Here is a 12,803-nt window from a genome sequence, read left to right as displayed (position 1 = left end):
TGCTGACAATAGTATCTTTTAAAGCGTTGTTAATTAGTCTTCATGAAGTGCCTGGATTTTTATACCACCCAGTCTCTATATGTGGCTCTTGGGCACTGGGCCCCCTTCCACTTTTCTCTGCTCTTCAGTTCCCTGGCTGAGAGAATGTAAAGCTTTGCAGTCTATTGTGAAGACTCGTTAGTTCAATATCCTGCCAACCTCAGGACGTTGACCTCACGGTGACAGACCTGCAAGCTCCCAATGATGGCGTTTAAGGCTTAGCTGTTGGAAACTGGAAATCAGGGGCCAAGGCCAACGTGAAGGAACAGAATGAAGAAACACTCTTACAAACCTAATGGGATGAACTCTTACCCAGTTTGGGTTTTGTTCTTTCCTGTATTCCCAGGTAGAGAGCATATATAATTGTGGCATTGTGATGTCAGCTGCTGTTTGCTCAGCGATCTTTCTTACCAAATTGTATATTCTTTGAGGGCAGCTCCCATAGTGTCTACAATAACTAATTTTTCATTAAAAGTCTGTGTGCATGGATGAAGAATTGAGAGCATAAAAAGGCATAGCTGGTGGTATATTTAGGTAGGCATTCCGTGTCTATATTCCGTGCTCTCCTAACCCTGATATTTAAATGGAAGAACAGGGAAGGGCCATGTACAGCTATGGTGTTCTCATTTCCTGAACATAGCTTGGAGGCTCACAAATGGTTTGCTTGCTTCAGAGCTGGGGCTGGGCAGGTCCATTGTCTAAAGCTAGGGACAGACAGTAGGGCTGGGCAGGAGCTAGTGGCTGAGAATTAGGGCTCCTCCTAAGTGAATAGACAACTACTCTGATGATATGAAAGAAAAGGATTTGGATGCCTGGGTGGCTCAGCAGTTGAGTGCCTGCCTTCAGCCCAGGGTGTGATCCTGGGGTCCCGGCATCGGGCTCCCTGCTTGGTGCCTGCTTCTCTCTCTGTCTCTCTTCATGAATAAATAAATAAATAAATTTTTAAAAGAAAGCTTAGTGAACCAAATGCACACCAGATTGACATTTTTCATATCATTTAGGTAGTTGGTTTTGAGTTTTTCCTAATGCCAGTGATCAGCAGGATTTAGAACATAATGCTTATGCAAAAACTCACTACAAAACTTACATATCTACCCCTAAAGAGCACCCCTCAGTAACAGGAAACTTTCAGCAACAGATCCAGAACAATTGAAAATACAACATTCGATGGCTTAAACAAAGTGATTTATTATCACACATAGTCCAGAGGGTAGGAAAGCTATATGTCAGGTTAATTCAGTGGCTTCATGATGTCATCAGGACTCAGATTTAAAAAAAAAAAATTTGCACACTGTCCTTTTCAACTTGTGGCTCTCATACTCCAGCTGGTTTCCCTGCAGTTCCTCAAACTCAAAAAGCAGACAGGCCTCTTTCTGGTATCTCTTGTTGAGGACAACTTCTCCTATACACTCCTAGTAGATCTTCTCCCACACTGGCCAGATTTGCATCACACACTCTTACCTAACCCAATTATTTTCCAGAGTAGGACCACTGTCATTTAGTAGATCAATCATCAATCTTTGTTTGGAGCTGAGAAAGGGGTCCATCTCCTCCAAAGCCAAGGAATACAGAAAGTTATGTGAATAAAAATATTTTTCTGTTGGAAAGGAGGACTGAGGGCAGTGGTGCAGGGGACTGGTGGTGGTGTAGCCAAGCAGTATTAGCTGCTATACTCGGCTCCAGCCCCATATTTGAAATAAAATGAAATAAGTATTTTTAAAGCATTTTTGAGGGCTGAGAGCTTACATTAACCTTCACTGGTTCTATAGCCAGATTTCCAGGTCCTTCCAGAGCCTCAAAGAAGGATTTTGACCTATGGTGTGTGTTCAATACTGTGTTCAGTGCAAGTACATTAATTGCATATGACATTAATTGTACATGATTACATATTGATTCTGATATTGCAATTATATAATTGTGGCTATTAGTAATGCCATACATCACAGATCTTTGTAACTGTCCAGTTAAACGATCCCACAGTTTCTAGATTTGAAGCATCAGAGGCTGATGTGCACAACACAGAGCAGAGCACTGGAGTTCAACCTGAAATGGTTGCCTCCATCTGCTTCTCCAGGATGGAGCAAGAGTCTTAAATTATTAATTCCAGAATCAGTAATTTATGCCATCTATATTTGTCTATAACAAATATATATCTCTCAGTGGTTCCCACACTTATTTTTGCAGTGCCTGTATAGCTGTTGATATTTTTTAATTTGTTTTATCATCATGGTCTGCTCATCTCCAGCATTACTGTAGTTTAACACTTTCTGTCTTAAATTTACTCCCTATTCTTTCAATATTCGTTAGAAGAAACTTGATGTGGAAAGAAAGCAAGTGTAGAGAGAAACCCAGATTAAAATCTTGACTCTGCCTTTGATTAGCTATGTGAAATTTGGACAATGTAAGTTTTCAGTCACTGCATTACTTTATATGAAATAAGAGGACTATAGTCACTTTGCAGATTTGTTGTAAGATTAAATAACATAACACAGGTAAAGACCTGGCAGGTATTTCAACTGTCAATAAAATACAGTCATCATTGATAGCAATGTCCAGTTCCTGTCCTGTCTTCTAAAATTTAATCTCAATATGTCAAAAGGCATTTACTGCATATTCATTTGCCAAGCAAAATGTGAACCCCTAAGGATTTACAGATAAAGCTTAATCCTCCTTTCTCAAGGAACTAACATCTAGTCAGAGAGACCAATTTAAACTCGTCATGACAATAAAACTGGAGAAGTGTTACCCCAGAAATAAAGAAGAAAATGTGTTAGCAACATGGAAGTAAATCAATGAACTCTGGAGGGGCAGCCAGGGAAGGCTCTCCCAGACCAGATGTCAGTGAAGCTTAATTTTTATTTTATTTATTTGAGAGAGAGAGAGAGAGAGAGAGAGCAAGAGCAAGCACACACAGAGAGAGTATGAGTGAGAAAGAGCACATTCCTGAGTGGAGAGCCTGCTTCAGGATTTGATCCCAGGACCCTGAAATCAGGACCCTGAGGTCAGGACCTGAGTCAAAGGCAGACACAGTCAAATGAGTCACCCAGGTGCCCCAAGTGAAGCTTAATCTTGAAGGAGAAGCAAATCTGACCTTGTGAAGAAGGAACTAAAGGGCGACAGGGCTCAGGATGTGCAAGATTAAAAGTTGCAGAAGGTGCCTGGCATAGTTGAGGAAAGTGGTTTCATGTAGTAGAACTATGGTTTGAATTGGCATGGAGAAAGGAAACTGGAGAAGAGGCTGGAAAGGCAGCTTGCAGAACACACTAGACTTCAAATATACTAACAATATTTTTTTCTAGATTTTGTAGGTTCGTTTCTTATACATTTTAACTTCTTTTGCATGTATGACATACACTACAATAAAAAAATTAAAATATTTTGAATGATAGGTTGGTGCCAACTTGTAAATAACTTTATCAAGATAAGGCATTTATCCTGAGGGCAGGAAGAAGGTAAAATAGGTTTTTTCTTTTTGAAGTTTTATTCATTTGTGATAGTCACACACAGAGAGAGAGAGGCAGGGGGAGAAGCAGGCTCCATGCACCGAGAGCCCAATGTGGGACTTGATCCCCGGTCTCTAGGATCACACCCTGGGCCAAAGGCAAGCACCAAACCGCTGCGCCATCCAGGGATCCTGGTGAAATACGTTTTTAAAGAGAACATTTTCAGTTCTATATCTTAGGAAGATTGAATTAGGCTCTACTAGAGGGCAACTGCAATGGGGGAGGAGCCAGATTTCTAGACCCCCATAGTCTGAGCAGGGATGGCAAGGATTGCTCTGGCTGCTGAGTGTGAGGAGGGCTCAGAGAGGGGAACAGAGATCTGGTTGTGGTGGAAAGGCTAGGCTTTGGTGATTCATCCAAAGTGGTAAGCAAGGAGAACTTAGTATAATGCTTATATTTATGGATCAGGAAATTCTATTGATCTTCATTGAATATTAAAAATAAAAAGTATCCTGAAGGAAATGAGTTCCACATTTTAGTTTCCAAACTCTCTTTAGTAGCCCTAATTATACCAGAACTTTCTTTGAGTCTATGAACTACCCCTATATCTTTCCAATAAATTCAGCCTTGTTACTATGCTTTTCTGGGGTGTCTGGAGTCTATGAGTCTATGAACTACCCCTATATCTTTCCAATAAATTCAGCCTTGTTACTATGCTTTTCTGGGGTGTCTGGAGTCTATGAGTCTATGAACTACCCCTATATCTTTCCAATAAATTCAGCCTTGTTACTATGCTTTTCTGGGGTGTCTGGCTGTCCTGTCTCACCACCTGGCCTGGAAGTCCTTGGAGGACAGTAGCCCTGACTTAACCTCCCTGGTATCACACTTTGCCCTGTGCTTTACATGAGGGAGGATCTCAGCAATAATTGTTAACAGAACAGAGAAAAAAAATGGCAGAACCCACATCCATTCCTTGGTGATGTCAAGAGAAGTAAAGTGGGTTTTTTTTTTTTTTCTGATGCTCAACATTCCCTGAAGTCATAGCCCTTACCTCCCTTCCCCTATGGCTAATGATCCTGGTTTACCTTTTATTCTTTTAATCTTTCTGTTTCAGCTTTCAGCTTTTGATTACACTGTTTTCTACAGAGGACCTTTTTACATTGAGGTCATCCTAACCTTCTCTTCAAGAGTAGAACCTTGTGGTCCTTTCCTGTGTCCCCATTGGTAGGAATATTCAGTGACATCATAAGGATGTGAACTTTGCCTTCCAACAAAAAGGTGAAATCCTACCCTGATGCTCCTGTTTAAATACACACACACACACACACACACACACACACACACACACACACACCACACTTCCACACTTCTCAGGGGTGCCTGGCTGACTGAGCCAGTGGAGTTTGTGACTCTTGATCTCACGGTTGTGAGTTCAAACCTCATGTTGAGTGTAGAGATTACTTTAAAAAATGAGGGGCAACTGGGTGGCAAGTTAATTAAGTGTATCACTCTTGATTTCAGCTCAGGCCATAATCTCAGGGTTGTGAGGTTGAGCCCCGTGTTGGGCTCTGCACTTAGCACAGAGTCTACTTGAGTGTCTCTCTCTACCCTCTCGCTCATGCTCTTTTTTTCTCAAATAAATCTTTAAAAAATTAATAAAAAACTTATCACTTCCCATATTTTTCCACCCACCAATGTCTGTCTTTATGGCTTATGCCCTTAGTTCTAACTTCTAATACTGAATAGGCAGGAGTATTGTATTCCTGTACAAGGCTGAAGGGCACTTGAGAGAGAATACAGGGTAATCAGGAAAATACCTGGGAAGACATTAGGTGGAAAACAGTTTTGTGTTAAGGGTGCAATGGGTCATACCCTTCACCCCCTTCATCAGAATGATGTTAAGATATGTAATGCCTCCGACACCACCTTTATTGTCTAGCACACCGCTTGGCCAGTGGTGGGTACCCTGCATGTTTGCTGTGGAAGAAATTAATGAGTAAGTGAATAAATAAAAATGATGAAAGGACAAAGCAGAGGGTTGCTAAGAACCTTTCTTTAGAAGTTTTAAAAATGTAAATTCTAGGAAGGCTGGAATTATCTTTGTCTATTCTATTCACTTCTGTGTTCTGAGCTCCCAACATTGTCTGGCACAAGGCAGGTACTAAATAAATCTTTTTGGAATGAATCAATGAACAGGGACAAAAGGCTCATCCTCAGGGTGAAGGGTTGTCCATTTCTGTTGGGTATACACTATGCTAAAATATTTGTCAAATTAAGTAGGATGTTAAAGTGTGCAACAGTAATACATTTCTAGCTCGGAACTATATAGCTTTTTGTGTCAATCAGTTGTACTATTAAAAGAGGATAGCCTAATAATGCCATTGGCTGGGGAAAGAAGGGATATTCATGGCAGGAAATCAGAGGTAATTCAACAGGGTAAAAGATTGCTTTTGACAATCACATGCACCTGAAAACCCAATCCTGAGACTTAGGAAGAATAGATGTTCCAAGGGAATATCTTTAAGTTTCAACGTTGGTGGAAGCCCCATTGAGAAGAGCATCATATTTTCTTAGCTCCATGGCTCCAGAGAGTGTGATTCTTGAGCATAGTTTGGGACTGGTGGGATGGGTTCTGCAAGACAGATTCCAAACCTTTCTCTATAGAGGATCTACAGCTGAGCTACAGAAAAACAGATTCTCACATAAGCCACTATCTTCTCAAAGGGTGGTACATGACCAGTTCCATTCTAGATGCCTCGGAGAGGTTAATTCATTACCTGTGGTGGATACCCCTTAGGGCATTAGGACACCTTAGGCTACGTCTGAGGATGGACAGATGCTGAGCCCCCTACACATTTTCCACATGAGAAAAGCTTAGGATTTCCTCAGGGTCTATGTATCTATAAAAAATTCAGTACACTTTTCCTCTGGTGCCCAAATCTCCTTTATCCCCGGTGTTGAAGGCAGTGGGACATTGCTTAGTGCTCTTATCTTCGGTGGTAATCTTTTATCTGAGTTGCAAGACAATCTACCTTTAAGGACAAATATTATACATAAACGTCAAGAAGACTTCAGGGGCTCTTTTTCCTCTTTTGAACTTTATATACACAGTATCTTTCACTTGACTCCACATTTTTTTTTATCTTACCTCACAGCTTTTGTTTTGATGTATCATATGCACGTGAAAAATGGTAACTTTTTTTTTTTTTTTTTTTTTTTTTTAAGGAAAAGAAAAACAAGAAAAGGCTTGGGATGGAAATGCCAGCTAATTCAACGTACTTAATGCCAGTTAATTCAACATAACCTCTCTTCCTCCTCGCCATCCACAACAAAGACCCCAACGCTCTGGGGAAACACGCACACACGCGCACGCGCCTGGGGATAGCTCCTTCTCCCACCCTCCCATCTCAAAACTCTCCTAAGTATGGGGTCTTAAAAAACAAAACAAAACAAAACAAAACAAAACAAAACAAAACAAAACAAAACAAAACAAACAAACCCTAGTTTAACGTAGCCTAGAGGCAGCCGGCACTCCGGAGACTCAATCTCGGGCCTGTTTCAGTCGTTTCCCCTCCATGTTTCCACTCCGCGGAGAGGAATGCCCGCGGGCGAGGAGCTCCAGGCTCCGTTTCAGGGGCTGTTTCTCAGACCACGGCCTCGCAGCCAGCAGCCTCCAGCACACTTTGGTTCCTAACCTATTTGTCGGGAGAGACCAGGAGAGCGGCGGGGGCGGTGTCTGTGTGCCGCCCACCCCCTGAGGCTCCGCGAGGCCGGGTGTTCCGGGGGCGCCCGAGCGCCTGCACCTGTCTCCCACCTCCCCCCCCGCGCCCCCGGGGGCGGGGAAGTGGCCGCCGCGTTCCCGCCGGCACAGCGCCCCCCACCCCCCGCGCCCTCAGGGCCCCGGAGTGGGTGGCAGCCTCGGTGCTCAAGAGGCGGCCCCGGGAGCTCGGGGAGACCCGGGGCAGGAGGAGAGCGGGAGCACCTGGCCTTGCCCCCAGCGAGACCTAGGACCGGTCTCCGTAGGCCGAGTAGCTAGTGACCGGAAGTGGGGAGCAGGTGCTCCAGTGGCGCAATCGGTTAGCGCGCGGTACTTATACAGCAGTATGTGTGCGGGTGATGCCGAGGTTGTGAGTTCGAGCCTCACCTGGAGCATCATTTTCCAGCCAGAGCGTGCAAGAGCCTTTCCTCTTTGTATTCCCACGTCCTCTGGACCATGTCGCACCACCTTTGATATGCTTGATGGGTTCTCTAGCAGGTCTCTTCACCCTTCTCCTTGGCGCTTTTGCAATGGAACAACGTCAAGCATTTCAGACGGAATCCGTGATGCTGCAGTGAGTTAACTTCTCTTTATCCGCCCCGTGTTCTGCAAGCGTTCTCCCATGAACATCTCCTGACACCCCGTCTTCCGACTTTGCCCTAATGTTTGGTGATGGATACTCAGGGAGCCCCGGCACATACTTAGAAAGTGCTAAGTAACTTCCCTGAAGCGATAAGTGCGGCACTCCAGTAGAGGGAACTCAAAAATGAGAAATAGTGTGCCTTCCCAGTCCTATTAAAGTTCCAGCTTGAGGGAACAATGAAATACTGATTTCTGAAGGTCACCCCTAGTATTTACCCCTCCCCCCACTTGAGTCTACCCTGATGAGCCAACAATCAGAGACCATAGAGCAGCTTTTGCCACCTGAGAAACAGAGCCTGGCATCTGCTGATAATCCAACAGCCTAGGACTGGAAAAAGATGTGTGATAAAGAGACCTAGAGACCAGAAATCTGTAGAACAACATCACAGGAATAAGCATAATGTTGTTCCTGAGGTAGGTAGGAAGTAGGAAGTGATTTTGACTTTTGACTCCCTTAACCCATTTTACCTGCCCCTCCCCCTTACGTCTGACAACCACCCGCCTGTTCACTGTATCTATGAGCTGGGTTACCCCCTCACCAAAAACAAAACAAAACAAAACAACTTTTCATGAAGCCTGAGGCAGATGCAACAATTTTTCAGAGGCGGGATTCAGCCAAACTTTTATCAGAGTCAGGAAAACCAGCAGCAGGACACAGGACCACTGAAGGCCTCAGGCACTGTCTTTCATGTTAATATCCTAATTAATTAACAAGGGTAAATTTCACTAAAGAAAACCAATTTCATTATGTTAATTGGCAGAGCCTCTGGCATTTATAAAAAATAAACAGAAGTTTTTTAGTGAACACTTCTGCATTGTGGTTTCTATGATGCCAACTGACCATCCTCCAGATTGTGATATCTGCACAGTGTCCTGACCTTAGAATCATTTAAAATCATTTTAATTATATTTATATTATGCTGTACAGTTGATTAATTTATTGGTCCCTCTCTGTATCCATACCAAGATTGTGGTAGAGTGTATGTCTTCATCCATAGTAGACTATATTTGTGAAATAGCTCTCATTCTTTTCTGAATGTGACCTTGGAACTGCCTCACCTATAATTGGACTCTTTCTCTTCCCTGTGAAGTTGGACTGGATTTCTAACTCCTTGGAGCAATGGAATGCAGTAAAAGTAATATTCTGGGGCTTGTGAACTCAGGCATTAAGAAAATATGTCAGCTTTCAATTTGCCTTTATTTTTTATTTTTTTTAAAGGATTTTATTTATTTATTCATGAGAGACACAGAGAGAGGGAGAAAGAAAGAGAGAGAGGCAGAGACACAGGCAGAGGGAGAAGCAGGCTCCATGCAGGGAGTCCGATGTGGGATTCAATCCCAGGTCTCCAGGACCACACCCTGGGCGGAGGGCAGGCACTAAATGAATAAATGAATCTAATAACATTTCTGCCACTGCTCTAATGAAGATACTCATAATCTCTGCCTGGACCATTATGATGGTGTCCTAACCCTGTTCCTGACCTTCAGAATTTACCCTGTATGAAGACATTCCTGCCTTTCTCTAATGCAAATTCAGTCATGTGATATTTGTCAGTTGATTACAAACTTTTACCAGAAAGAGATGTCCAAAATCCTTAGCAAACTTTTTTTTTTTTTTTTTTGAGGAGAGCCAGCTAGTCTTCCAACTCCTGAAATTTTGTCCATTGTGCCCTTTCTGCGTGCTACCATAGACTGCTTCTTCCTCATATCATCTTTGTTCATTTTTCCAGGTTTTCTAGTCCATTCCCAAAATGCCATTCTGTAAGGCAGCTGGATCCTTCTCAGTCCTTAGGTGAAACTGTAGGCATAGATTTAAGCAGAGGTGGAAAAAGAACTGGGAAGGCAGATGGAAGAAAACACACCAGGGAGACTCACTTCACTGGTCTGAGAGCAGCCCCTGGAGAGAATGAGAGGCAGAAGAAAGGTTTTCTTTTAATTTTCTGATTGGATCAAGGCCATAATTCCAAGTTTCAGTATTAGATTCAGTTTCCAAAAGAGGCCTCCAGGAACACAGATGTTTCACAGGATCTTTGATTCCAAAGTAAAATTGAAGAAAGACGGAGAGGTTCAAAATGGGTTCACCAACCTAATGGCGGTGCCTCTCTTCAAACACACACTGTCTGTGACCACAACTCAGCACTGCCTGGAAGTCAGTATCACTGGGTTGTTCTTATGCTCAGTGACCTATTATAATTTACTCAGATGCTGCTCAGAAAGCACCTGGGATCAAAAAGTTGTACAAGTTTTCCCTCTGCTAAATGCCCAGGGTTCTTTCTGCTGTCAGCTGTGAAATGACTGTTTGCTTCAGTTCCAAACACCTTTTACTCATTTGTCTCATTTCCATCCTGCAGACAAACTTAAAAGAGAGAAAATGTATACAGCCATCACCTCCAGGTCCTTCTGAGATTCCACATGGCAGAGACTGGGGCCTATCAGGGCCTGCTTTTCTCTGCACACTTATTTCTGCCTTGAGCTGTCCTCACGTTCAACACCTCACCCTCTGCTCAGGCAGATCAGTGATCTTCTAGTCAGACAGGAGGTGCCACTGGGCCAGGCGGAGGGCTTGGAGATCAACTCTTCCAACCTTGTGTGGGGCCTTAGGTAGAATCTGAGCCTGATGAGCTAAGGGGCCAGACACAAAAGTTGGTGGTCCTGCCCATATCAGGCTTCTGAGGACACAAGGTGCAGTGAAGGGCAAATGGGGCCCCAAGATGGGCCTGGGGGTCAGAGAGGCAACCAGGAGAGACTTGTCCCAGCCTGGCAATGGCGTGACAGGAGCAGGAAGGGCTGCGGGTGGTGAGGGGAGGGGAGGGTCTGGCGAGGACTGGCTACCAACTGCACATATCCTTTCAGTGCACATTTTCCAGGGCATTCATTTCCTCCCATCTTCAAATTAATTGGGATGAGAGTGTTTCAGGCCAGAACGGTAAGCATTTTATCTAATCTTCCTACACAGATTCAAATCGCTGTTTTGTTGTTGTTGTTGTTTGTTGTTTAAATTTGCAACAGATTCAAAACGTTTATGTCAAGATTCTTTGGGGACGAAAGCAGACTATGAGCTCCGAAGGGTGGCAATTCCCACTGTCGCTCCAGGACTCCCAGAGAGCCCAGGAGGTACCCTACTTCCTGAGCAACCTTTTGATGCCTCTGGTTTTCCCCTGATGGAAGAACAACTGAGCCAGGCCAGCCCGATACTCTTCGGTCCCTTCTGTTCAACGTCTGCGCTGGCCAGACCAAGGGGCCAGGCAGCCAGAACGGGTGAGGTCTGTGCTTTTCGGGCGGCGGCCGGAACATGCGCTCTGGGAGCACGCAGAACCACCGCGGCAGGGTGCGCAGGGTGGGGAGGCCCGCGACGCCCCCCACGCCACCCCCCACGCCCACCCCAGGGGGGACCAGCAGGCCATTTTCTGAACGAGATCTGTAAGTTCGTTTTCTTAGGGCGCTGTTAGCAAAGGGCAAGTTCCCACCGGGGCGCCAGCTTCCTGCCCCGGGAAGCGGGCCTGCTCCCTGACCGGCAGACTTTGGGGGCATAACAGCGGAGGAATGGGCGGCCTGGGAGCTAGGCCTCTGAGCGCCCGCAGCTTCTCTTCCACTGATTGCTTCCTGGTTCCCTGCAGCCGAGTCACCTGTGAGGAAAGCCCAGCCTTCCCTAAGGTGTCCTGAGCACAGGCTTTGCTTTGCAGGAGGACCTGGAGCGAAGATGAGGAAAAACCCTGACGCTGGATGTACTGAGGAGTCCTTGACCCTGCTGGTACCCGAGGTGGCCCCCAGGCTCTTGGTCTCCTCACAGGAGAGAATCCAAGGGCAGGCACAAGTCGGAGGAGCCATACAAGTAGGAAATTTGAAAGCAAAAGTGCGCTCCCAACATCCCAGGATGTGAGAGGGGTGAGCTGAGGAGGGAGAGAGTGGCACGCCCTGGGGCTGGGTTTCTCTCTATTACTGACAGTTGTTAACTAGGGGGCAGAATGTTTATTACTTGGGCCTGGAAGCAGGGTTTCCCACTGTTTCTTCCTAACCTGCTCAGCGATTTCCATTTCCGGTGGTGGCTCCACCATCTGGGGCCCCTGTGGTGTGATCCTGCTCCTTGTGGAGTGCTGCCAGGACCTTCCTCACCACTGGCCACTGCCTCCTCCTTGCTGGCCTCCTGGCATCCCATGAGAGCCTTACACTGCCTGCCTCCAAAAACCTGAGGTTTGTGAGAGTTTCCTTTCCCCATGCCACACATTGAGCCAGAGGCAAAGCCTGACCTAACACCTGGGTTCTCTGACCTTTGCACTCAGCACCGTATCAGAGCTGTTTTATATATTTTTTTATATTTTAACGTTAAGAGCATTTATGCTCATTCTGTGCTGACAAACAGTAATCACAAATGTCAGACACGGGTCCTCTTTAGCCTGCCCAACCTTGGACACATCATTTGACTCCTGTGACTCCTCAGGTTCCCTATCTGTTGACCCAAATGACATAGGACCTTTTGGCTTCAGTGTCCTTTAGCTGGAGCCACTGTAATGATCTGAAATTTAGAGTCTTGGGAGGAGTACAAGTCCTGGCCCCTATGCTTCAGTGCGGCCTCTACAATGATCAGTGCTTGATTAAATAAAGGAATGGCATTCTCAGGGTGTCCCGCTGTATAAAATGGATAAGTCCCCAAATCTACAGCTAAATAGTTCAGCACCACAGTCTGGACTCAAGGGAGAAAGTAGCTTGCAAGTCTCAAGGCTTCATGAAGTGGGGATCACAGAGCCTGTGTGGTCTCTATGGTTTATAACAACAGATGAGGTGCATTCATTGTTGAAGGGACAGCAGATGAGAAATATGACTTTTGTTTATGTCTCATTCATGGGGAGAGGTAAAGAAAGCTAAGCAAACTAAAACACAGAGAAACCGAAGAGGGTTTAGAAGGCATTCTTCAGTGCTGTCTG

The 12,803-nt window shown here is 45.0% G+C and overlaps 1 non-coding gene across 1 annotated transcript; it reads left to right on the top strand.

Annotated features, from left to right (window-relative positions):
* Positions 1-7,540: 7,540 nt before the first annotated feature.
* Positions 7,541-7,634, top strand: TRNAI-UAU (transfer RNA isoleucine (anticodon UAU)). The gene is made up of 2 exons: positions 7,541-7,578; positions 7,599-7,634. It is a non-coding gene; the product is annotated as a tRNA-Ile (tRNA).
* Positions 7,635-12,803: the final 5,169 nt, after the last annotated feature.

Source organism: Vulpes vulpes, chromosome 12, assembly GCF_048418805.1.
Source record: "Vulpes vulpes isolate BD-2025 chromosome 12, VulVul3, whole genome shotgun sequence".
NCBI lineage: Eukaryota > Metazoa > Chordata > Mammalia > Carnivora > Canidae > Vulpes > Vulpes vulpes.
This window is presented reverse-complemented; position numbering and strand designations above follow the sequence as displayed.